We start from the raw sequence: 23796 nt of genomic DNA, 5'->3' as shown, positions 1-23796 counted from the left end.
CTCCTTCCTGATCCCTGCTTTTCTAAATCTGTAGACAGATCGATGGAAGAGATTCGTTCAGATTTTCTTAATTTGCATCTCTTTGACTTTTAATAATAAAAAAATCTTTGCTTTTTCATTCAACCAAATGCAGCGAATAGGATGGGATTCAATGGGGAGCCCTGAATGGTATGGGAAGAAAAAGAGGATCTGGGGGGCAAAGTGTGTGAAAGAGACAGAAAAGGGGGGAAACAGAAGACGTTCACTGATTTAGAATTCTAGCTAGAAGTAATTCAGTGATCCCACAGCAAAGGACTGCTGTTGGATTCATGCTGGCTGACCAGTGGGGCATTTGGATGTATCACCCCCCACATCAATTTAGCTGGCAGCCAGTTTAATTTCTTTCTGACCAGAACTGCTGCTTCCATCTGCTACGCTGGACAAATATGGATTGTAATGTCCTTATACAGCATGATCCACAGGAGGAAAAAGGGTTATATTTGGATGGTAATGATTCATTTTCTAATTTTGTGTGCAGGATGTCTATGGTGGCAGCCTCTCTAAAAACAAGTTAGCTTCAATGGGACCCTGCATCAGCAATGAGGTAGAAGCTATGAAAGAGCGGACGCATGGGAGAAAAGTTGTCTCCCAAACAATGTGATGCCTCAATAAGAAATGGCAACAGGAAAAAAAACTTTCCTAGAAATGCAAAAAAGGAGGATGTTCCTGCTGTTTGCCCCCTGCAGATGAGAAAATGCAAAATGCAACATGAGTGCATTCAAATGTGTGCAAATGATATGCAGATTTTTATCTCATAGTTTTTGATGGCCCAGAATTACCACCTCTGTAGCTAGCAATCCGGAAGGAATCAGTCTTTGTTTTTTCCTACTAAAGCAAAAATGTTTCGGTATAGACTGGGATAGACTTGTTTCTTTCCATCTCTGCTCTTAGAAATGAACAAAATAACTAAACACAAATTTCAAGCTGTATATTAGACTGGACATTGTGTCAAGCATCATTACCATAGAGGGGCATGTTCTTTCCTAGAAAAGGTGAATGGATCGTGAATGGAGAACACTGTGTCCAGTATACCTGTGTTTCTTTTTTTCATTCCCTGATGTGTGCCCAGCTCCAGGGTATTATGGAGAGTGGGAGGACTGTGTGTGCTGCCCGTGTCCTCCCTCTTTGCATTGGGCAAGTTACTCATTGCATATACACTCATTCCCTCAAAAAAAATGGGGCTGAGTCAAAAGGAGGGCACACTTGCTCACATTTCTGCCCCTGCAAAATGTACCTCCCTTTTTCAGAGATATTTGGGGGGACTTTTTATGTAGGGGACTACTGCAGAAAGAATCCGTACCACTGCAATAACACACAATGAGGTGAATCATGCCCAGGCAGTTAACAGTCACATAGCAATACTGTACTGTGAGCTGATTGGATGGAGCTTTGGCACCATTGGTGTTGAGAGGGCAGGGAAGCCTTTCTCCTTTCTAGGAACTACAATGTTGTCGTGCAGCCAATCAGATTTGGCAATGTGACGATGACGCCACTGAAAGCAAATTAATTTAGTGAGGGCAATTCCCTATTCAGGAAACATTGCCCTTGCTCTCAGTTAGCTTTCTTGCTTTCACAGACATCATTGCACAGCCAAATGTGAATAACTATGTGATAATGTCACATTTACTAGGAAAAAGGGCAATTGTTCAAACAAAGAAGCTGCAGCCAATTAGGGCTATGAGCAGCAGTGAACTAGTCAGAAAGAAAAAAAGAAAGACGGGGGTGGGGGGATCTTTCAGAAAATGTGCCATGAAAGCTCTTTCTTGGGCTTAAAATATTTGCTGGAGAACTTTCAGCTCAGCCCTGTATTGGGACTCAAGCAATTTTTTAAACGATGCCATTATGATTTGATGATAGAGTTTCGTGCTCCAAACGTCTCTGAGTGGAAGGAAGTCTTGGGGAAGACTTTGATTTATGGGATCAGTTTTCTTGTGATGAAAGAATGCTGGAGACTTGTGGTAATGGCTGTTTATTATAATATCTGTTTACTTGTTAATATACAAGCTGAGACAGCAGAGCAGGCAAGCACCCAGATAGGCAATTTAAATACAAATCAGTTCCTCAAAACAACAGCACACCCATCCACCCCCGTAGCTCCACCAAGCCTGTGTATTGCCAACTAGGTGCAAAACTCTGGTTTCTTTTTCTTTCCCTAGACAGAGTCAACTTGCAAAACTGTTTCCTTCAGCCCTCTTTCCTGAGGCTGGTGGTATGTGACACAGATTCCAGTGGCTTAGAGTAGCCCGCAGCCACTGAAAGGTATTAAGCAAACATCTTCAGCTACCAAGCTATACAACAACAGAGTTCAACTGTTCAAACTTTCATCTGGTTCTGCTGGAGCACAATTGTACCTTACTTACAGGAATGGACGTGTAATCAGCTCAGCATAATAAAGAAAAATGTGAAGAATGAAAATACAATCATTAAGGTGTGGATACGAATGTGGTATGTTTCAAAGCACAAAAGTGTTGTATCCAGGCTTGCCTGCAGCAGAACTCCACTGACTGGACACTCCCGCAGCCAGAAGTGGGGGAGGCAATTTTTGGCTGTTCTTCCTTCGCCTTGCAGATCCCTGTGATGTCCAGTCACCTGCTCCAGAAGGCTGGGGACCCCCCAGAACATCATGGGAGGGTGGTGCTGGAGGCTACTGCAGGGAGAAGGGGGAATCAGCAAAAATAACATTACAATTTCCTCTAGCAGAAGCCTCCACTGGATTGGAATCTCTTCCACAAATGGAAGGATCCCTTCCATTTGCAAAATGGACAGTCTGCATCCAACCCATTATCTGCTGTAGGACTATTTTCCTCTGAATGATCAGGCAAATGATGTGGTTCTGTATCACGCCTCTGATATGATCCATGCCAAATTTAATCCCCAATGTGTTGGCTAAAGAATCTCAGGTAGCGGGGAAATATCTCTGTCTGAGGATTTGGAGGGCAGCAGTCAGAACAGGATTAGATAGACCAATGGTCTAACTCGGTATAAAACAAGCAAAGGCTATGGTTCACCACTGAGGGTTTTCTGAGTATCACCACAATTCAAATAAAAATATAACATTATACCCCAAATCCACTTAAGATTTGGAGTTTCTTAGGGCATTGCATTTCACATTTTTTATCAGAGCAAAAAAATGGGGATTGAGCCAGCAAATATTATTTGTGTGATAATCACTGTGTATTACAGCCAGCACTTTGGGCTTTGCGACAGAGCTGTGAATTGGAGGGCTGACAGAACAGCCTTAATTATATGCAATGTTTCAGGCAGCTCACATTTTGCAACCTCAGCAAGCCATGAGTGATTTTGTTTCCAGACCTCATGAGCTCTCTCTCCCCACTTTGCACCAATAATCTTGCAAGCCAGTCTAATTGCAGGACTATTCTTTTGCAGCATTGTAATTACATCTGTCTCAAATGGCAACAAGCCGAAGTATCTCCTTGTGTGTTCAGTTGCTTTCCTAATAATACTGACAGAACACTATACCTTATAGCAAGGTTGCTTAAAAAGAATGTAAGGGTTGACATTAAATTAATGGAAGGAAATTAAAATATATTTTTAAGAAAATATGGACATACAGCTTTAAGGCAGAAATATTTTTTGCCACAAAATGTTGCTATTATGTAATGATATGTCTTCATTGTCAAAACTGCCCAGAAAATGATTTCATACTAATAATTTAATGGAAGGATTTCAGCATTAGCTTCAAAAAGCCAGAGGCAACAACCTATAAGGATTGTGTTCTAAAGACTCTGAAGTGGTCTCAGGTAGCATTCCTTCTGACGTCTGGGGTACATTTGAAGGTTTGAACCCCAGGTGCACATTTCCTTGTGTAATTTACACATGAGTAGACCTACAGGGTTGCCCTTCTAGGACTTTGTCACAAATTTTAAACTGTATAACATCCTCAAATTTCAGCCACCTACTGTTTTCCTTCTGGAAACAAAAACACCACTGTGGTCCAAAAATACCCCAAAAGCCCTGGGAGCAAATTTCTGTCTTTCACTGTGTTACTTACACATGAGTAGACCTACAGGGTTGTCCTTCTAGGACATTGTCACAAACTGTCACTTGTGCAATGTCTCCAAATTTCAACCACTTACCGTTTTTCTTCTGGAAACAAGAAAAACCTAATGGGGTCCAAAAATACCCATTGTCTTAATATGCATGGAGAAGAAGCCACTAGCCCAGCCTTTCCCAACCAGTGGGCCACCTGATGTTGTTGGACCACAACTCCCATCAGCCTCAACCAGCATTGCCAATGGTCAGGAAAGATGGGAATTGTGGTTCAACAAGATCTGGTGGCTCACTAGTTGGGAAAGACTGCACTAGCCTTTTTGAGCCAGCGCTCAGAAAAATTCTACCTCCTTTGAATACATGTGTGGGCTTTTTTGGCTCAAGGTGCTTTGATAGCGTCAAGCACACTTGTGATTACCAAAAAAAAGGCAGGGTCTCTGGGGTAGAAAGTGACCCCATCCATCCATTGGAAATCTCATTGGGGTCCAAATATACCTCCAAGTCAGGCAAGTGTGGGTTTATTTTTAACATTCTGGATGAAGGTTAAGCTGTAGTATACCATTTCATCTTGGCTAAAACGTCTTCATTCTTACTGCATTTCTGACAGACAGAGCAACCCACATCAAAAATCTAAGATTCAAACATGAAGCAGTGAACATATGAAACAAGCTCTTCTGGGACACTGTTTACTCTGCTTAAGTACATGAGAGTAGTGTACATATGGATTTTAAATGGGATTGACATTTAACATTTCAGGACCTGACTGTTGCATAACAATTGAGAACTATACACCTTTTTTCCTTTAACTGTTTGTGTAAATGCACATTTTCCTATGGATGTTTTCCTGGGTGTTTCTGTTGCAGGGTGGAGACATGTTACAGATGTTGCAGAGTTCCAGTTTTGGGCTGCTATTCTCCACTGCTCCGTGTTTCTCTTGCTTCTAGCCATCCTCAGATGACTTCATCCAGACAGCCTTATGGGCCACAACATGATATTTATAATCCTGCACCAGCAACTGGACCGGAAGTATCAGCACATTTAGCTGGCTAAATGGAACAATAATATCCATAGCTAAACTCAGCATCTCCTACATGTGTCAGTCGGCAGAGTCAATGTTGTAAGTTGTTCAGCCTTTGCTTAATTTATAATATAGCCCTGATTACAAAATCAGTTTATGTCCAAGTAAGACCTAAATCAGATATCTTTACTTTTGATGTGGTAGTAATTAGATGAATTTTACACTACCATCAATTTCAGATGAGAAATGTTTATTATATTTTTAGACTCATAGAGTAGTAAGGTTGGAAGGGGCCTATGAGGCCATTGATTCCAACCCCCTGCTCAGCTCAGGAATCTAACTTAAAGCATAACTGACAGGTAGCTGTCTATCTACCTCTTGAATGCCTCCAGTGCTGGAGAGCCCACCACTTCCCTAGGTAATTGGTTTCATTGTCATACTGCTCTAACAGTCAGGAAGTTTTTTGTGATATTCAGCTGAAATCTGGATGTTCAGCCAAAAACTAACCTGTATCTAGATTAATACGAAGAACATTAGAAGAGCCCTGCTGGATCAGTCCAAAGCCTATCTAGTCCAGCATTGTTTTCTCACAGTGGCCAAGACTGACGTATTTTTGCAAGGTTCAGTTTTGCATGCAAAAATTGCTGTCTTGGGGTGGTGGTGACTGGAGAGTTCTAGTGAACTTAACATCTAGTAGAAAATGATGCTATGAATATGATTTTGCCAAGAATTCATGAGCAGAGCTACATGCCCTATTATTCCCTAGCAGAGCTCATAGGCACCTATCAGTGCTACTATATGCTGCCGACGCAGTAATTTTGTCCCAGACACCTATAGGAATGAAGAGAGCCTTGCGAGCTCTCGCCCAATATTGCCATGATAAACAGCTACAAATAAATTACCAAAAAACAAAGGTCATGGCTTTTGCTAAAAGACCGAGGAAGTACAGATGGTCTATAAGCGGGCATAAGATTGAACAGGTAAAAACCTTTAAATATTTGGGTGTTGTTTTTCAGGCAAATGGCAGCCGGAAGGCCCATGCAGAGTATGTCGCTCAGACAGCCCAAAGGAGTGCTTCTGCTATATTAAATTTTATCCGCACTAGAGGGGGTCACTATATACCAGCGGCAATAAAGCTATTTAAGATCAAATCATTAACTCAGCTTTTATATGGAGCACAACTTGGACCCTATTCCAGCTTTACACCCCTGGAAGTAGTACAATTTAAATTTCTGAGGGCTGTCTTTCAGGCACCTCACTGTGTCCCAAACGTCATTCTGCGGTTAGAGGCTGGCCTCCATAAGGCCGAAACCAGGGCCTTGGCTCATTACTCTCAAATTCTGGCTGAAATTAATCTTTTTCCCAACTGGCCTGGCTCCATTAACGTTACAGGATGAGTTCCAGTCAGTATGGAAACAAACTTTGCCTCAAAAGCTCCAACTATATGGACTCTCGCTGGGTTATCTTATCTGCCAAGGATATGATACAGCTAGATTGATACTCAGTCAACGTATTGCTGATATTGAGCACCAACAAGATCTGGGCCAACTATGCCTCAATTGATAGAGCACTACAACCCAACAAACCTGCAAACTATCTTTTCACACTCCAGGTTCAAAAATATCGTAGAGCCTTCACAATGGCACGTTTTAATGCCCTTACCTGGAGGGTAGATACCAAAAAAACCCTTACCAAGATCGTAAGTGCCCTTGTGATGCTGGAGAGGTGGAAACAGTGACTCATGTCCTTCTATACTGTACATTTTATTGTGATCTATGAAGAACTCTAATTGAACCACTCCTATTGGAAACCTTGGGACGATCAGATGCATATTATGTTCTCCTACTTCCCTCTGATCAAAATATTGACACTACTCGCAGTGTTGCCAAATTTTGTGCTGCAGCGTTTAAAATTTGCCACGAACTGACTCTAGCCATCTCGTAACTCCTGTCCTTGCTGGAATCTCATAATTATGTCTTTGACAACTCTATTTTATAATATCATGTTTTAATATAACATAACATAATTTTATTCTAGAATATTTATGGTTTTAACAACCTTATTTGATTTTATTCTATCCCTTTTTATTGCATTCTACCTTTGTATATACTGGGATAATTTCCCCCCCCCGACAGTTTTATGTTTTATATGTTTTCCTTCCCTTTTCCCTTTTGCTGGTCACCGACCGTAACAATAAAGATAGATAGATATATTCCCTAGCAGGAAATTCATTTCCTACGGGAAAAGAGACCTGTATATCACTTGCCACTAGTCAGACAGCCTACCAGGACCCTCCAGGCTTTGTTAGAGGCCTCTACCTTCTGTTTACCCTGCCCCCTTTCTCCAAGTGGGATAACTGTCTTTTGGGGAGGGGACAGAGTAGCAGCTTGTGGCATCTGGCAGTACATGCAGAATTGAGTTGGGTGGCCTACTCAAGGTGAGTTGGGATTGCCTTGATTTTGGTCACAACAATTCAAGAAGAGATGTCTGCACAGTTAGGCATCTCTTAATTATATATTCACCCCATCACTAATGCCCCTTACCTTTTACTTTCCTTTTTTTGCATCTCTTCATAGTCACTGTTTCCCCAATCTTCTGCTGTATTTTCATGCAATTTTGTAATTATTGTTTGACGGGGTTCTTCACTGCCTGATCTCAGACAATCAGGGATCACAGAATGCACATGACCATGATGGCGGCACCACAGAATCACACAGATTTAGCTGCGTTACAGCATCACTGGAAGCAACTAAAGTCCTCCCATTGCCCTCATACTAAATGGGTAAGAAAAGATAGAACATGTGCCCATTGCCCTTAGAAATAGGACTATGCTCCCTATCTTGCCACGCTACTTTGATTTTGTTTGTCACCATCGTTGCATAACAATAGAATTGGAATTCCACTAAACATCACTCTCCTATTTTAGGTTAATTAGTAAAACTCCCCTCTTTTATGTCAACTTATTTTGGCCTCTCCTTGCTTCCCTCTCATGAATGGCCAGAAAACTTGGTGGAAATATCAGAACGGTACTACTTTTTACTCAGTCTGAACTTCGGAGTGCAAGTATGAAGACTAGCTAAGATACAGCTGGTGCTGAACAAAAATCTCTCTCCCTTTTTTGTCTAACCTAATGACTTTCAGATTTCCTACATTCAGGAAACCTTCTCCACATCAACAGCAACAACAGCAACAACAACGGAATCCCTGAGATTCTCCTATTCTCAATAGGCCCCTGCAAGTTGCAGAGAATTTTCAGACATATTCTAGGGCACCCTTTGCCAAAGTATAGCCCTCCAGATGCTGTTGGACTACAATTTCTATCAGTCGTGGCCTACATAACTGTACTGGCTGGAGCTGATTAGAGCTGTAGTCGAACAGCATTTGTAGGGCACCAGGTTGGCAAAGGGCCTCATCAGCAAAGCTCATGAATCAAGGCACGTGCCCAATGCCCTGTGGCAACACATTGCAAGGGATGATCAATGGAGGGCAAACTTTCTTTCAAGAAAACCTGGACACTCTGTTGAACTTCTCGTTCATGAAGGAACTTCTAAGAAACTCCAGGGGGTCCCAGAACATAATGCAAAAAAATGCTGGTCCTTTGGATCATTTTTGAATAATACTATTACATTTAATTATATCTATAAAAATAGGAGGAAAATTATATGGTTGGAAAAAGGGGAGGGAGAAAGGAATTTGCATCGGGTTTAAAACCAAACTAATCTCTTCTTACCAATGATTACTATTAGGTGTTTGTTTATCTAGTACTAACTTTATCAGCAAACTAATTCAGTGTGCTCAGCCTCCGTTGCTGGAATATTTTACCTCCTTTCTATGCAGTTAGCATTTAGATACTATCATGAACCGCTGCTGCCAGTTCAGTCCCAGGACTCAATTCCCAAACCAGGGCAATAGATCCTGGCAAGGCACAATCCATGCCTCCCTTACCAGGCCTGAGTAAAGCACAACAACCCTGCAAGGTAGGTAGACTACCACCACCCCTTAATCCTGTTCACCCACTCTGGGCCAAGGGGAAACCCAAAGTGTCAGAAGAAGACCTGCCAAGGATTCCAAAGACAAGAGCCAAAGGTACACTCCTTGTCCTGGAGCCTTTAGGGAAAATACCCTGGGCTCCTGCTGGGAGGAAGGGCAGGATATAAATCAAATAATAAATAAATAAATAATAAAAATACCCAAATATATGGTAGTCCATGGCTAATTTGCCAAAGTCCTGAATTTAGAGCCAAATCTCCCCTACAATGTACACACACTGGTAAATATGAAATATCTTTATTAGATAAAATACAAGTGCACAGCAGCAAAATAGTTCCTTAAAACCCACAGCCCTAAGGGCCAGGTAAAATACAGAGAGTTATAGTCACAGATAAAAATAATAAAACTGTCTAGCCTAATCAATACTTACAATAGAGGTAAACACCAAACCACCTCATGGTTCCACATCTCCCCAGAGATGTACAGCCTGGATAGCAGATGGAACCCCACATAGGTAGTATCAGCAACCATAAGAGAACATTGGGAAACAAAGACTAAGCTCTGAATCCTTTTCTTATGGGAAAATGCCCAGCAACAGCCAGGAATTAATTAGCCAATCAGGGGGCTTTCTGATGTTGAAACCTTCTGGAGCTTTCATGCCTAATGGTCACATACTCACCAACCTTCCCAGGCCACTTGGCCTTATAGTACCAGTCTCAACTGATAAGCAGGTGTTCTTGCTTGTAGCCTAATTAACTAGCTTCAGCTATGAGAACTGCAAACTCATGGCCTTCTCAGAGGCAAGATGTTTCCCCCCACAATTCCTTGCCTCAGAACCATTTTAGAAACCAGGCATTTTTGATGCTTTCCATCTAAAACGAGAAATCAAAATAGAAAACAAAAATCTTATAAAAAGTAAGATTTTTAAAAAGCTAAAAAACATAGAATGTCTGAGCGAACAAAGGCAGGCGATGAAGTGGGAATATAGTTTGAGGGCCAAACTACAGTGTCTTACAAAAGTAATCAGAGCCCTGACCAATGCTCTCATATTATTGAATTACAAATGGTACATTATAATTTCATTCTGTATGATATTTTATTTTGAAACACTGAAAGTCAAAATCAATTATTGTCAGGTGACATTGGTTTTATGTTTGGAAATGTTTATAAGAAACATAAAAAATTGAAACATGTTGCTTGCATAAGTATTCAACCCCTACACATTAATATTTGGTAGAGGCACCTTTCGCTGCAGTAACAGCTTTAAGTCTTTTGGGGTAGGTATGTACCAGCTTTCCACATAGTGTCAGGGATTTTGGCCCATTCTTCTTGGCAGATTCACTCCAGGTCATTCAGGTTGGTTGGACGTCTCTTGTGGACCATAATTTTCAAAGAGCGCCACAGATTCTCAATGGGATTAAGATCAGGACTTTGACTGGGCCACTGTAGGACATTCACCTTTTTGTTCTTGAGCCATATTTGTTCTTGAGCAATATTTCTTTGGCCTTGTGCTGGGAATTATTGCCCTGCTGAAAAATAAATTTCCTCCCAAGTCTCAGTTTTTTTAGTGGACTGAAGCAGATTCTCTTGCAGTATTTCCCTGTATTTTGCTCCATCCATCCTTCCTTCAATTTTAACAAGATGCCCAGTCCCTGCTGATGAGAAGCAACCTCACAGCATGATGCTGCAACCACCACACTTCACTATAGGAATGGTATGTCTTGAGGCATGGGCAGTGTTAGGTTTGCGCCACACATAGTGCTTTAAGTTTGGGCCACAAAGCTCTATCTTGATCTCATCTGACTACAAAACCTTTTCCCACATCACAGCCTGGGCACTCTCATACTTTCTGGCTAACTCCAGACATGCTTTCAGATGGTACTTTTTGCGTAACAGCTTCTTTCTTGCCACCCTCCCATACAGGCCAGTGTTATGCAGAGCTCTTGATATGGTTGACTGGTGCACCATTACTCCACTGCCAGCCACTGAACTCTGTAGCTCCTTCAAAGTGATTGTTGGTCTCTCTGTGGCTTCTCTCACAAGTCTCCTTCTTGTATGAGCACTGAGCGCTGATGGCCTTTTCTTGGCAATGCTTGGGTGTTGTGATGCAGCTTTCACTTCCTAATTATTGATCCAACTGTGCTCCCTGGGATATCCAAACACTTGGATATTATTTTGTACCCTTTCCCTAATCTATGCATTTGTATCACATTATCTCTCACTTCTGTAGAATGCTCTTTGGTCTTCATTTTCCTTCAGATTCACAGCCTGACCAATGATCCTTCAACAGTGGGGTTTTTATACTGACAATGTGACAGCAACTTTAATGGTTCACAGGTGGAGGCCAATGGAAAGGTAATTGTGTCCTTGATAATGCAGTTTCTTTCATTTGCGTGAACTGGGAGCTTCCACAGCATAGAGGCTGAATACTTATGCAGGCAACATGTTTCAGTTTTTTATCTTTCTTACAAATATTTTCCAACATAAAACCAACATCACCTTACAATAATTGATTTTGAGTTTCAGAGTTTCAAAATAAAATACCATACAGAACGAAATTACAAAGTACCATTTGTCATTCAGTAAGATGAGAATGTTGGTCAGGGGTCTAACATTAATCGTTGGGGAGAAGGCGAACAATTTTTTTCTTTAGAAATCGTGAGATAATGAAATTGATCCAGATTCATTTGAGTTTAAGAGTGAGGGAGAAGATAGGTGGAACATAAAAATAAAGCTTTGTGAATACGATGCAAATGCACCTTCACAACTGAACTGGACAAATGAGCCTGCTCCCTCCCTCCCCCCTTGTCCTTGTTTTTTCATCTGTCTCAGGAGTTCTTAACCTGTGGTCCATGGGCTACTAGGGGGTCCATGAAGGGGCTTCAGGGGTCCATGAACCAGACACACAAACAAAAAAATCAATTTCCAGTTAGGGATGAGATCCACATGTTGGTGCCAGTTTTATTTTTGCTCCGTTGAACTTCCTTCCGGTACCACTTCATAAGGGATAAATGTTCGCTATTTGCGATAAATACCAGTTCCACATAAATATAAATATTAATATCAATATTTTAAAAAATATTTTTCATAGATTTTTTAAATGATATGTTCCTAAATATATCAATTGATATTTTGAGGGAAATATTGATATTAATATTGATATTTTTGTGGTGATTAAAAAAAACAAACACTTCAGCCATGGGAAACCTCTAGTTAAAAACCCTAATCCACTAATAAATAGGAACTAATTTTAATTAATTAATTAATTAATTATGGGAGTCTATGGCTTTCATCAAATTCTCAAATGGGTCCATGACATGACCCCAAAAAATGTTAAGAACCACATTCTGCTCCTGTTGGCAAACATTAAGAAAGCTCCCTGCAGTCGGATACCTCAAATGGGAAGATTTCCATCTCAAGGTCAACGGCTGAAGGAAGTTTCCTTTAAGTTTTCACAGATGAAAGAAAAGGCAGCAAAGCATGTGAGAAGCAACATAGACAGCTTGAGCCAGCATTCATTATGCTGCTAAACTTACCTGCGGTATAGTTAGGGCAGATCCACACCATACATTTAAAGCACATCCAATGCACATTTAAAACATAAGATGTCCCCCAAAGTATCATGGAACTTTCTTTCTTAAGGTTGCTGGGAACTTGTAGCTCTGTTGTGGGACAACCACAGTTCCCAGGATCCTTTGGGGGAAGCCATGTGATTTAAATGTGCATTGAATGTGCTTTAAATTTAAGGAGTGGATTTGCCCTTATAAAGACAGGCTCATGCCACATCTGAAAAACACGCCCTGATCTCTCTTTTACTATTATGTCTCTCTTCCGTATGAACCTGCTCAGATTTTAAGATATTCAGGAGAGAACCTCCTCTACTTCCTGCTACATTATCTGAGAAGCATTTGGTGAGAACATGTGAGAGGGGGTCTTCTCAGGGACCGTGCATGGGCTTTTGAACTCCTCCCAAGGGAGCCTCTCGGCTAGCCATCTGGAGATATGTGAAGTCCATTTTGTTTTGGCAGGCTTTGGGCCTCTTAGGCAGTTTGTTGCTGTGCTGCTGGTTCTTCATCATATAATTGGTGGCTGTTTTTACTTGCTTTTGTTTTACTTTTGTAGTTGTTTTGACTTATGGTTTTCAGATATGCTATTAAGCTTGCCTGCATAAACCAGCCTTATGTAAAAAATCCAGAGGCAGAAGACTCCTCTAAACTAGAGGCAGGTTGAGGCTCAGGAGTCAAATGTAGACATCTTGACATCTTTGTATGGCCATTGGGATTCTCCCTGGGCCACAGTCCCTCCTCTGACATACCCCTCTCACCAGGCCACACCCTTCACTGGCCAAGCTCCACATCACCTTCATTTGTCTGATTGAAATGTGTCCTTGGATTGTCATGATCCATCTTGTCTGCTTGCCATGATGGCTGTGCTGTGCCACCCTAGTCAGAGGTAGCATGCTTCTGAAAACCAGTTGCCGGAAGCCTCAGGAGGGGAGAGTGTTCTTGCACTCGGGTCCTGCTTGAGGGCTTCCCCCAGGCACCTGGTTGGCCACTGTGAGAACAGGATGCTGGACTAGATGGGCCACTGGCCTGATCCAGCAGGCTCTTCTTATGTTCTTATGGAGAGATGTGTATGCATGTCAAAACCTCTGACTTTTATGTGGGTGGAATGTATTCTATTGTACAGTCTCTCCAAAAGATTGTCCATGAGGTAATGCAGTCTTTGGGCTGAAAAATATTTCTTAGCACAGCTCTAAATGCTAACAAAAAGGCTTGCTAAATTAGCCTAAATAATATATTATGACCTCCTAGTTAGCGTTGTCAGGTCTCCATTTTTTTGCCTGGAGTTAAACTAAAATGCTGGAGAATTTTCCTGAGGCTTTTTAAAAAATGACAAATTGCTGCAGAAATACAGAGAACTGAATTTAAGATGGGAAAATGAGGAACGGCAAGAACCAAAATTCTTTCCATCCCTATCCCAAATACATTCTGGTAAATGTTATATGGATTTGAATATCTTTACAGTTTAGACTTATGGACCATTACCAGGGTTGCCAGATCTCCGGTTTTTGCCTGGAGACTTTAGATTTTTGGGGTCCTCTCCAGATCACCAGGTGAGTGATCCCAAGCTCTGGACTCTCAGCTTTCATTTTTTTTAAAAAAGTTTCTAGGTGGTATGGCTCAATAGATATACACCAAAATGTCAGCTGCCACCCCTGCAATTTTGTTAGAAGTCAGCTGCTCTAATCCCCACACTTTCAGGTTTTTGGCCAATAAGTGAAGTCAGGGTTGTGATTGATGAGAGATTTGCTGACCTCCAGGCAATAGCCAGAACCCATTGCAAATCCTGAAAACACTTTCCTTTTCCTGCTTGTCTGCACATCAGAAGTTGAGTAAGTGTACAACTTTCAGGAGCAGCAAGATTGCCTTTCTATAATAATATAGCATGAAATCTAGAACTGAAGATCACAGCAGGATCTTGGTAGGCATGCACAGTAACACAATTTCAGTTATGAATACAATAAAAGTGTACATGCATGTTTTAATAATTTGCTAAAAATAGCATTTTTGAACAGAAATTTGAAAAAGTGTACATGCTGCAGCTTATGATGTCATTACAATGTGTTATACTTTACTAATTATAAGGAGTCAAACAACTTTAAGTTTTCTTGGGCTGTTGAAGAGGGCAGCTCATTTGTCTAATTCATATCCTGTTTTGAAAACTGTCCCAATATGAAACTTTAATCCTATACTCACTTTTCTGGGAGTAAAGCTACAATGCTAATCCCACATACTTAGGAGTAAAACCCCATTGAATTCAGTAGGACCTACTTTTGAGTAGACATTGCTAGGACTGTGCTGTAAATCAATGGTTTTTTTGAGTGAACATAGCAAAGGATTGTGTTGAAAATCTTTCCCCCTCCAATCCTTTTTTTCAGCAATTAGGCAGGGCTTACTTAGAATTATGATTAGAATTAGATTTTATTACCTGCCCTTCTTCCAAAGGTCACTGCTTTTATTTGGTAGGAACCTAATACTGATTGGAAAAAAAGGTCTGCAATGACCAACTGGTTTTGTCAATAAACTATTATATATGGTGTATGTATTTTTACATTTCAAGTGTCTGTGTATATGGAATCTTTCCAACAACCCACCCTGTGAGGTAGGGTTGGAAACCAAAACAGCTGAAAACAAGAAATAAATCCATTTAAAATCCAATAACCATTAAACGTGTATAAAACAGTTGCAAAACAGCTAAAATGATTCTGAATTTTGGGTTGGGTGAGTGACATTCCTTATCACTTGAGGTTGAAGCCCTCTGCACGCTTCCCTATTTGAGTAAGCCCCACTGAACACATTGGGACTTGCTTCTGTGTAAACATGCATAGGGTTGCACTATAAATATATTTACAGCCTGTGTAAATAATAAACATCTTTGACATTTATGCTTATATAAATATTTCTTCATACTATGTCTCGATATGTATCTGATTTCACACTATGGTTGTACATTACTATTTCCTCTACAGATTAAGTGTGCCCTTCTTCCTTGAGGTGGTCATGGTCCCCCTCTGTTGTTTTCACCCTGAGGGTCAGATTAGGCTGACAGAAGATGAGTAGCCCATGGTCACCAAGTAAATTTTGTAGCTGATTTCCATTTTAAAAAGCTAATTAAAATGATTTATATCCTGGCAAAGTTTATGAAATAATGCAGATCCACATCCAACTTGCATTTAAAGTGCACAACGCCCCCAAAGAATCCTGGGAAGCGTAGTTTTCCCTCACAGTTATAGTTCCCACCACCCTTAACAAGCTACAGTTCCCATGATTCTGTGGTGGGATTCATGTGCTTCAAATGTATGTCGAATGTGATTTAAATGCATAGTGTGGATCTGCCCTAATGAATTGAAAAGAATAATTTTAAAATATACTTTTTAAACAGGGCTGTAGCTCCATAGTAGGGCACATTCTTTGCATGCAAAGGTCCAAAATTCAATCTCTGGAAAAGACTATTGCCTGGAATCCTGGAGAGCCAATGCTAGTCCATATCATCAGTACTGAGATAGATAGTACCAAATGGCCTGAGTTGGTATAAGGCAGATTCGTTTGTTCCCAGTGACTTTGAAATTTATGTATTTTACTCACAACATTTGTATACCACTTTATTGTAAAAAAACCTCCAATGGGTTTACAGAAGGAATTAAAACAATTAAATTATTGGTAAAACAGTTAAAAAACAGGTATTTAAAAACATTCAAAATAAGGAAACCAACAATGACTTAAAAACAGCAAAAAAGCATAATAGCTTCTACATGCCTAGGTAGGCTTGCCTAAACAAAAATGTTTTCAACAGGTGCCGAAAAGAGTACAATGAAGGTGCCTGCCTAATGTCAATAGGCAGGGAGTTCCACAGTGTAGGTGCTGCCACACTAAAGGATCAATTTCTTACAACAGCAGAATAAGTACTCGGGGGCAGCCATAACATGGAAAACATGCCTTGAACTTGGCCTGTTAGCAAATCGACAACCAGTGCAGTTTTCAGAGCAGAGGTATTTTGTGCTGATAGGGTCTCACTCATGTCAGCCATTGTGCCGCAGCATTCTGCATTAACTGCAGCCCCTGGGTCAGGTTGTGCTGCATGGGAGTTTCTGTGACCTTGACTGACTGGCTGCCAAACTGTTGGTTTTGGTTAGGAATCTTGACTGGTTGTGGGATGCTGAATTTTCTATCTTACTCATAGGAATTTTGTTGTGGATGGTATGGTATTGCATTGAGGTAATCAACACTCTCTTTCATTTTTCTTTTTCTGTTTGCATTTCATTTACCTCTGACCTCACTCCCAGTCCATTTCCATTTTCACTCCCTTGCATCCATAGAAGCAAGAACAGTGGTTCCATGTGCTCAGCTCAACCCCCTTAAACCCACTGATGATGCACCTTTTTGGTTGCATGATGGTTTGTTTCTTGCCCAATAGTGGTAAAAGAGAATTCACATACTGGGAAGTGTGGCTTCAATTGCTGTTGTTCCCAAGCTACTGCCTGCGAAGGTAGACCAAACAATGTGTGTTTTCTCTCTGTCAGTTATTACTCACTGGAATTGGATTGGCTGTTAAAGTGAGTTTATGGCAGCCCACAGGGTAAGCAGGAAAGGGCAGAGAATCTTTTAAACTCTTACTCACTTCTCAAACCTCTCTCTGCAGTGAAGGGTCAAGCCTGTAAAGATGTTTGGAGCAGCCCTACCTTAAAGGGCAGGCAGGGCACTCCAGGCAGGGGGTTGCCAACCCTGCTTTGTTATGGATATCTTTGCAGAGGATCCCTAGTCAAGCCTTACCAACAGCACAATCCTTACCATATCTATTCAGAAGTAAGTCCTGTTGAGTTCTATAGGGCTTAGTCCCCAAGTGTGTTTAGAACTGCAGTCTGCAGTTTTACTCCTGAGTGCTCCCATCTAACAACACCAGGTTTTCTTCTTCCTACAATGGCCTTCGGCTGACTGGCCTTAAACTGGCACTTAAACTCTTCTTGCCAGAAGCACGTAGGCTAGAATAAATGTTGTCTACCCAGACTCCTTCAGCAGGTAAGAAGGAATGATCCTGTCACTTCAGCTGGACTTGGGAACACCCTCATTTAGCTAAGATTTCTATCTTAATTTCCAATCAGATTTTTTTTCTTTGCATGGTATGCTCCAAGCAACTGCGTATCATGCTTAATGACATCATTAGGGCACGCCCCTGTGACATCACTACAGCCCACCCCTGAAATCTCAGGGTTTGGGATGCATCTGAGCTGGCTACCTTACTCCTAGTTTACTTAAAAGAATTACTGTTTTCTCTGTGCCAAATGTTGGAGGTTGTTGTAATGACAATGAGAGTAAGAACTAAAGGGCTCGTCCAAACTGACCCTGATGATCCACGTTTTCCATATTCACTTTGTCATCTGACAGTCCCCACTTTGCCTGAAATTTGCTCTTTTCTGATCTGAAAAATACACTTTGTTTGCACCCGCACATGCAGCGGGAAGACCCGTAATTTCTTTTCGCTTTTTCCCAGCTCCGCCTGCAACACCACCCCCTATCAGCCAATTGGTCTGCAAAATATGACGTATGCTCCTTTCCCCCTTTGCACCGAAGCACAATAATGCACATGCGCTTGAACATGAGAGCACAAAAGTTTGAATTTCCTGTTGGTTTGCTGGTAGTGGCTGTAATGGAGTTGACTGGGTTTTTGGCTCTTGTACAGCTCCACTTACAGCTATTAAATTTCTGCCTTGTGCAGTTGAGGGCAGCCGGAGCCCAACGGGCGCCTGGACAGGGTTGTGTGACACCCCGGAGCCCAGGAACAGCAGGAGCCCCAGCAGCACTGGAGCCATGCTGAGCTTCCTTGGCTCATGCAGGGGTGGTGGTGGAACAGGCTACTTCACAGCAGCTGCACTGGCAAACCTTCGGGATAGGAAGTGCCACGATGTAGCGAGCTCAGCGTGGCGGGAGGTGGTGGTGGCAGCTACATTTTTCTCCCTTATGGCAACATTGTTCACAAGTGAGGGCTTGGGGGAGGGAGATCTCCATCTCCCCCCTCGCACCCCCTCCCACCCAGCGCCCAGCAGCCTTTCCTAGCTAGGGAACCCCACGCGGGTGCTGGATCTGTTGTTTCTTGGGGGCTGGTGATGGTGGTGCTTCATCCAGGGCCTCCCTTCCCCCCTTTTGCACACACACACACGCTGGACATATTCTCCAGGAGCAATTTGTAATAGGAAGGCATGCAGGGAGAATGAGGTTAGAGCTGCTAAACATCCTTTCCTCTTTCTCTGCTTTGAAGTGTTCCCTCTGATAAAAGAGAACCGCAAACCATTTATCTGACAATAATTGCTGTATTGTTGTTTGCTTGCATTTGCGATATATCGCTAAACCAAATGTATGTGGTTTTGCCTTTTTGCATATTAAATTTTCTGGGGATAAACATGCTTGGCAATTCCACTTATTTCTCATGGAACTGTAAACAAGTGACGATGTGTCATGTCTAGGAAGGTAGACCACCAGTCTCTATGGTTGCGGGCGCCCGAGATGCTCTAGCAAACCACTTATATGCCAATAATTCCTGTGTTTTTGTTTGCTTGTATTTGCAATATTTCGCAAAACCGACTGTATGCTTTTCTGCCTTTATGCATATTGCAGTTTCTGGAGATACACACGGCTGGCAATTCCACTTATTTCTACAGAACGGAAAGGGGGGGTATTGAGGAGCTGCTACTACTTGCTTCTTTTGTAAAGAATGTCAGGAAAGCTGAGAGTTTAATGGGGAGCACCCCTCTTCTTACAGAACAAACTTTTCCTGGGGTGGCACGGCAGCTTTGTGACTCTGCGTATTTGTGCACACCTGCCCAGGCGCGTTCTTGATTCAAGTTGTCTTGTACCTTTCATTCCCCCCGCAATGTCTAATAAATTGAATACCACGCAGGAATGCCAGCTGGGACCTCTGGCTCCACTGCAAGTTTCCTGACCCCCAAGCTTTTCTAGAGTGCAGCGCTCGGTGGCGGCTCCCAGCTCCTCCCCATTCTCTCTCTCTCTCTCTCTCTCTCTCTCTCTCTCTCTCTCTCCCCCTCCCTCTCTCTCTCCGCGTAGGAGGAGTCGGTGTCAGCAGCGTCAGGGAAGAGCCACTGAGAGAGGCTTCCCAGCAGCTTCCCAACCACTTCGGGCAAAACTTGATGCTCCATTGCCTTTACCCCCCTCCTTCTCCATTTCCTTCCCGTGGCCGTTTGCAAAGCGCCAGCAAAGCGAGCTCACTGCACCAACCAGCTGCACTTGAGCGAGACTAGCCAGGAAAAGGGGGGCTTTACAACCAGCCACAATTGCAGATCTCACCCAGAGCAGCCACCCAGTTCACAGGCTGGCTAAAAGTAAACGGCTGTAGCGGCACAGCAGAAGTTGCAGAGCCCCCCCAACACCACACCATTGCTCTGATTGGTTCAGTTTTCCCGGGCTTTCCCCAGACATTCGCACACATGCGCAAAAGTGGAAGTACATGATTGGCTGGGAACGAGGGAAGGGGTATGGGGAAACGCCCATGGACCGCCCACAGCTCTAAAGTCCACAGTATTGCATCCAAGCACCTTACAGTACAGCGGTTGACTCCTGATTTAAAAAAGCATATTGCATTTTTTGCGGTACTGCAAAAGCGGATTTAACTGTGCGAAAATGTGCAAAAAAGGATGACCTCATATGGACCACCAAAAATTAATGAATACACAAAGCAATCATATCGCACGTTATACAGTCGTCTGGATGAGCCCAAAGTGTTCCACGAGAGGCTGTGGGGAACACCAAGAAGGAACAATAACTTAGAGCAGCCGTAGTCTGCTCTAGAGTATTCTAAAAATTGTACTGTTCAAGTAACATTCATTTGCTTGCACACTCCAGTCTCCTCATTTACACAACATGCCCCATCAAAAATTACAGGAATGTTCTTAGATGAAAACATTTGCAAAATGCCTGCTTAAGGTATATAAAACACTTCTCATCCTCCTAAGGACCTGACCACAGGCCTCTGCCCTGCGGTCTCAGTGTCCAGACCGTTCGCTACTGAAACATTGCCCTTCAGATTTCACATCAGAGGGAAAAAATGTTCCAGCTTTCTAGCATAAATGGATAGGACTGCAGGGCACGTCATTGACAAGTGTTCTTGTTTGGATCAAACTGTAGGAAGTCCATTTTAAAAATGCTGCATCATCTTTCACTTTCACTATCAAAATGGAATTGTAGATTGTAGGAGTAGAGTTCCTACCTCTGCAGGTACAATTTTTCATGTTGCCCTTCATCTGCTCAACCAGAACCTCTTCCCAGTAGCCTTAGGAGAATGCAAGACAAATGCCCATATTTGAGAAGATCTACAGAATCATCAGTTTTTGAAGTGCAAAGAATCCTTTGTGACAGCCCTGTTCCCTGCCACATAATCCAGACAAAGACTGGGCTTTCCAAACTGCTTAAAGTAAAGGCAAAGTGTAAACAGTTGATCCAACGTTAGATTTTATTTTATTTGTTTTTGGAATTTTAAATCTCCCTCTTATATAACTTCATTAATGGGCATGCCAAATTACTGAGTTACAAAAGCAAACTAGACAGGTGTCTGGCCGTAGGAAATTACAACCTAAATTTCAGCAGGAGTGACACAACAGACAGGGGAGGAAAGAGCATCAATGAATGAATGTGAGCAAATGCAATTGTAACTTTGCATATAGCAGTTATTGGTGTTAACATAAATTCATTGCATATATATCTCTTACCTTTTTTTATTAAAAAAACATTTGCACACACATTTAAGTTATATATAGCTCAGTAGAAAAGATAACATATATGTCAGCATGCTGTATTCCAGAAATAAGTGTGCATGTGAGAGACAGAATAATAAGAAAAGGATGTCTTGAAGAATTTAGGATGCTAGCAAGGTACACATTCATATAAATTGTGTGGAGAGTTCCTGGCGCTGTATCATTTTGAGACTGCAGGTGGGGAATTCCGTGTCTGAATGTTTCCTCACATCAACATTCCTGTTCATGGGAAATTAGCATAGCAGGGAAAGTGATTGCTCCTGAAAAGGAGAGGAGGGAATATGATCTCTATTTCCCTCCCAAAATGGGCAAGTCTTCTCTTGTGAGAGAACCACTGCACCTATCTTTCTGACATTTGCTGTGCTTCACCCCCTCAGAAGGGATGGCTGTGTTTGCAATTTGCCTCCCATTCTAGCAGAAAATAAAACAGGTAGAGACTTTTTGTTTTGTTTTTTAAAATATACATTTTAAAGGAGCTTTTGTGGTCCTGCACAAAAAAACCCGGATGGATCTGCCTGAAATTCAGCAGGCTTAATCTACTGTAGCAGGGCTCCCTTGCTTGTAAATTTCATCCGCTTATGTGGACAGAAAAAAAGTTGTCGTCATTTTCATATTCCCTGTTATAATAAAAGGAGGCAAAACAGAGTATTGAATTTAACAGATCAGATTTGGATCCGAATAACTAATCAAGTTGGAATGACATAGAGCAGATCCAAAGAGACACAGAGTGGATCCAAAACAAAGTGAATCTTGTGATCATGCACACCTCTAGTAGTAATTTAGTTAATAAATTTTGAGTCTGTTTTTCATCATTACTAATGTCAGGGTGGGTTACAAGAACGTAAAAATCTTAATATAAATCCATAATACCCATCAAAATTCAATTCCAAAGCAAAGAGAGCAGATAAAAATACCATCTTTAAATAGTCTCTAACACTTTCACCTACACTGCAGATCAGCTCGACTCCAGCCTTTCACTGTGGGTCTGTACAGATTGACTAAACTCTCAAATTACCAAGGAGCTACATGGACAAACTGAGAGCCCATTTATTTGCCTTGTAAGACCGATGCTCACCCAGCCCTTTCCTTCTCCTCTCAATTTACGTCGGTGGCCAGCCTCTCTGTAGCTGGCCCTCTGCACTGGACTGTTGGGTCTGGAAGCTACCTAGCCTTTCACATCACCTTTCAAATTACATTAGGCTCCAGCCATGATGTAGCTGCCAGAAGGGAAAAGGTGGAGACAATGAGATTCCTTTCTGTTGAACTGCTGGGACAAATTGGTCCTCCACTAAACCTGGTCAGAGCAGAACAAAATCTAGCAGCAGCTATCCATCCTGCACCTAGGAGTGAGAAGGAGGCATAACGGAGCCTCTTCCATTGATCTTCTTTGACTCATTTAGATCCCTTCGGGTTTTCCATCCAAAAGAGAAAGAAATGAGATAAAAATAAGAAAAACAAATAAACACACATAATACAGGGCTAGAACAAAGTCATCTTATTCAGATGGCTTCCCTCAAAGAATCCTGGGAACTGTACTTCTTTCACACAGCTACATTTTCCAGCACCCTTTAACAAACTACAATCCCCAGGATTCTTTGAGGGAAGCCATGTGCTTTAAATATATGGTGTGGATGTGAATTTAGAGAATGACTCTTCCCAGATTAATCTCAAGCTCTTTGATCATCTAGTGGGGCCCTGCTCAGAGAGCCCTACTTAGCAGAAGCAAGGTTTGCATCCACATGGAACAGAGCTTTTTCAGTGATGGCACCTTACTGGCTCTCATCTAATCTTTCACCAGACCTGTATGAATAAAGTTACCTCATTGTTTTTAGTCTGTGTTGTTTTTGGAGCTCTGAAGTGATTTTTTAAAATTACTGTTTGTATGGAATTGGTATTGTTGTTAGCCATCTTGGGGATCAGGTGGAAATGCATGACAGAAATGTATACAATAAAATTTGTTTTCCAAGCAATCCCCTGGTGGCAATTAGGGTTGCCACCATTTTTTCTGGAAAGGCTCCCATACTTTTTAACAGCTACACAACAAGCAGACACATGGAAACTCTTCAAATCACTTCTTCATTGAAAACTTGATAGTGGGAATACTTTAGCCCATATGTTTGTCCTAAGACCAATTAATGTTTATTAAAGATGTTAAACTGTGCAATCCTATGCATGTTTATTCAGATGTAAGGCATTCAATGGGCCTTTCTTCTTAGCAAGTGCATTTAGAACTGCATAGATATGAAAATGTAAAATGTGAGCAAGTGGATCCAAACTTGAGTGCAGATATAGCCCTCTTCATGTGGTCACCATGAACAAGTGAAATGGCAGCATGGCTGTGCATGTAATGGCTCTGTACATCCCCAGGAGACCTGTTTATGTTGAGTGTGAAGTCTGAAGGGGGCTTCTGACTATG

This window comes from Rhineura floridana, chromosome 9, assembly GCF_030035675.1.
Source record: "Rhineura floridana isolate rRhiFlo1 chromosome 9, rRhiFlo1.hap2, whole genome shotgun sequence".
NCBI classification, from domain to species: Eukaryota; Metazoa; Chordata; class Lepidosauria; order Squamata; family Rhineuridae; genus Rhineura; species Rhineura floridana.
This window is presented reverse-complemented; position numbering follows the sequence as displayed.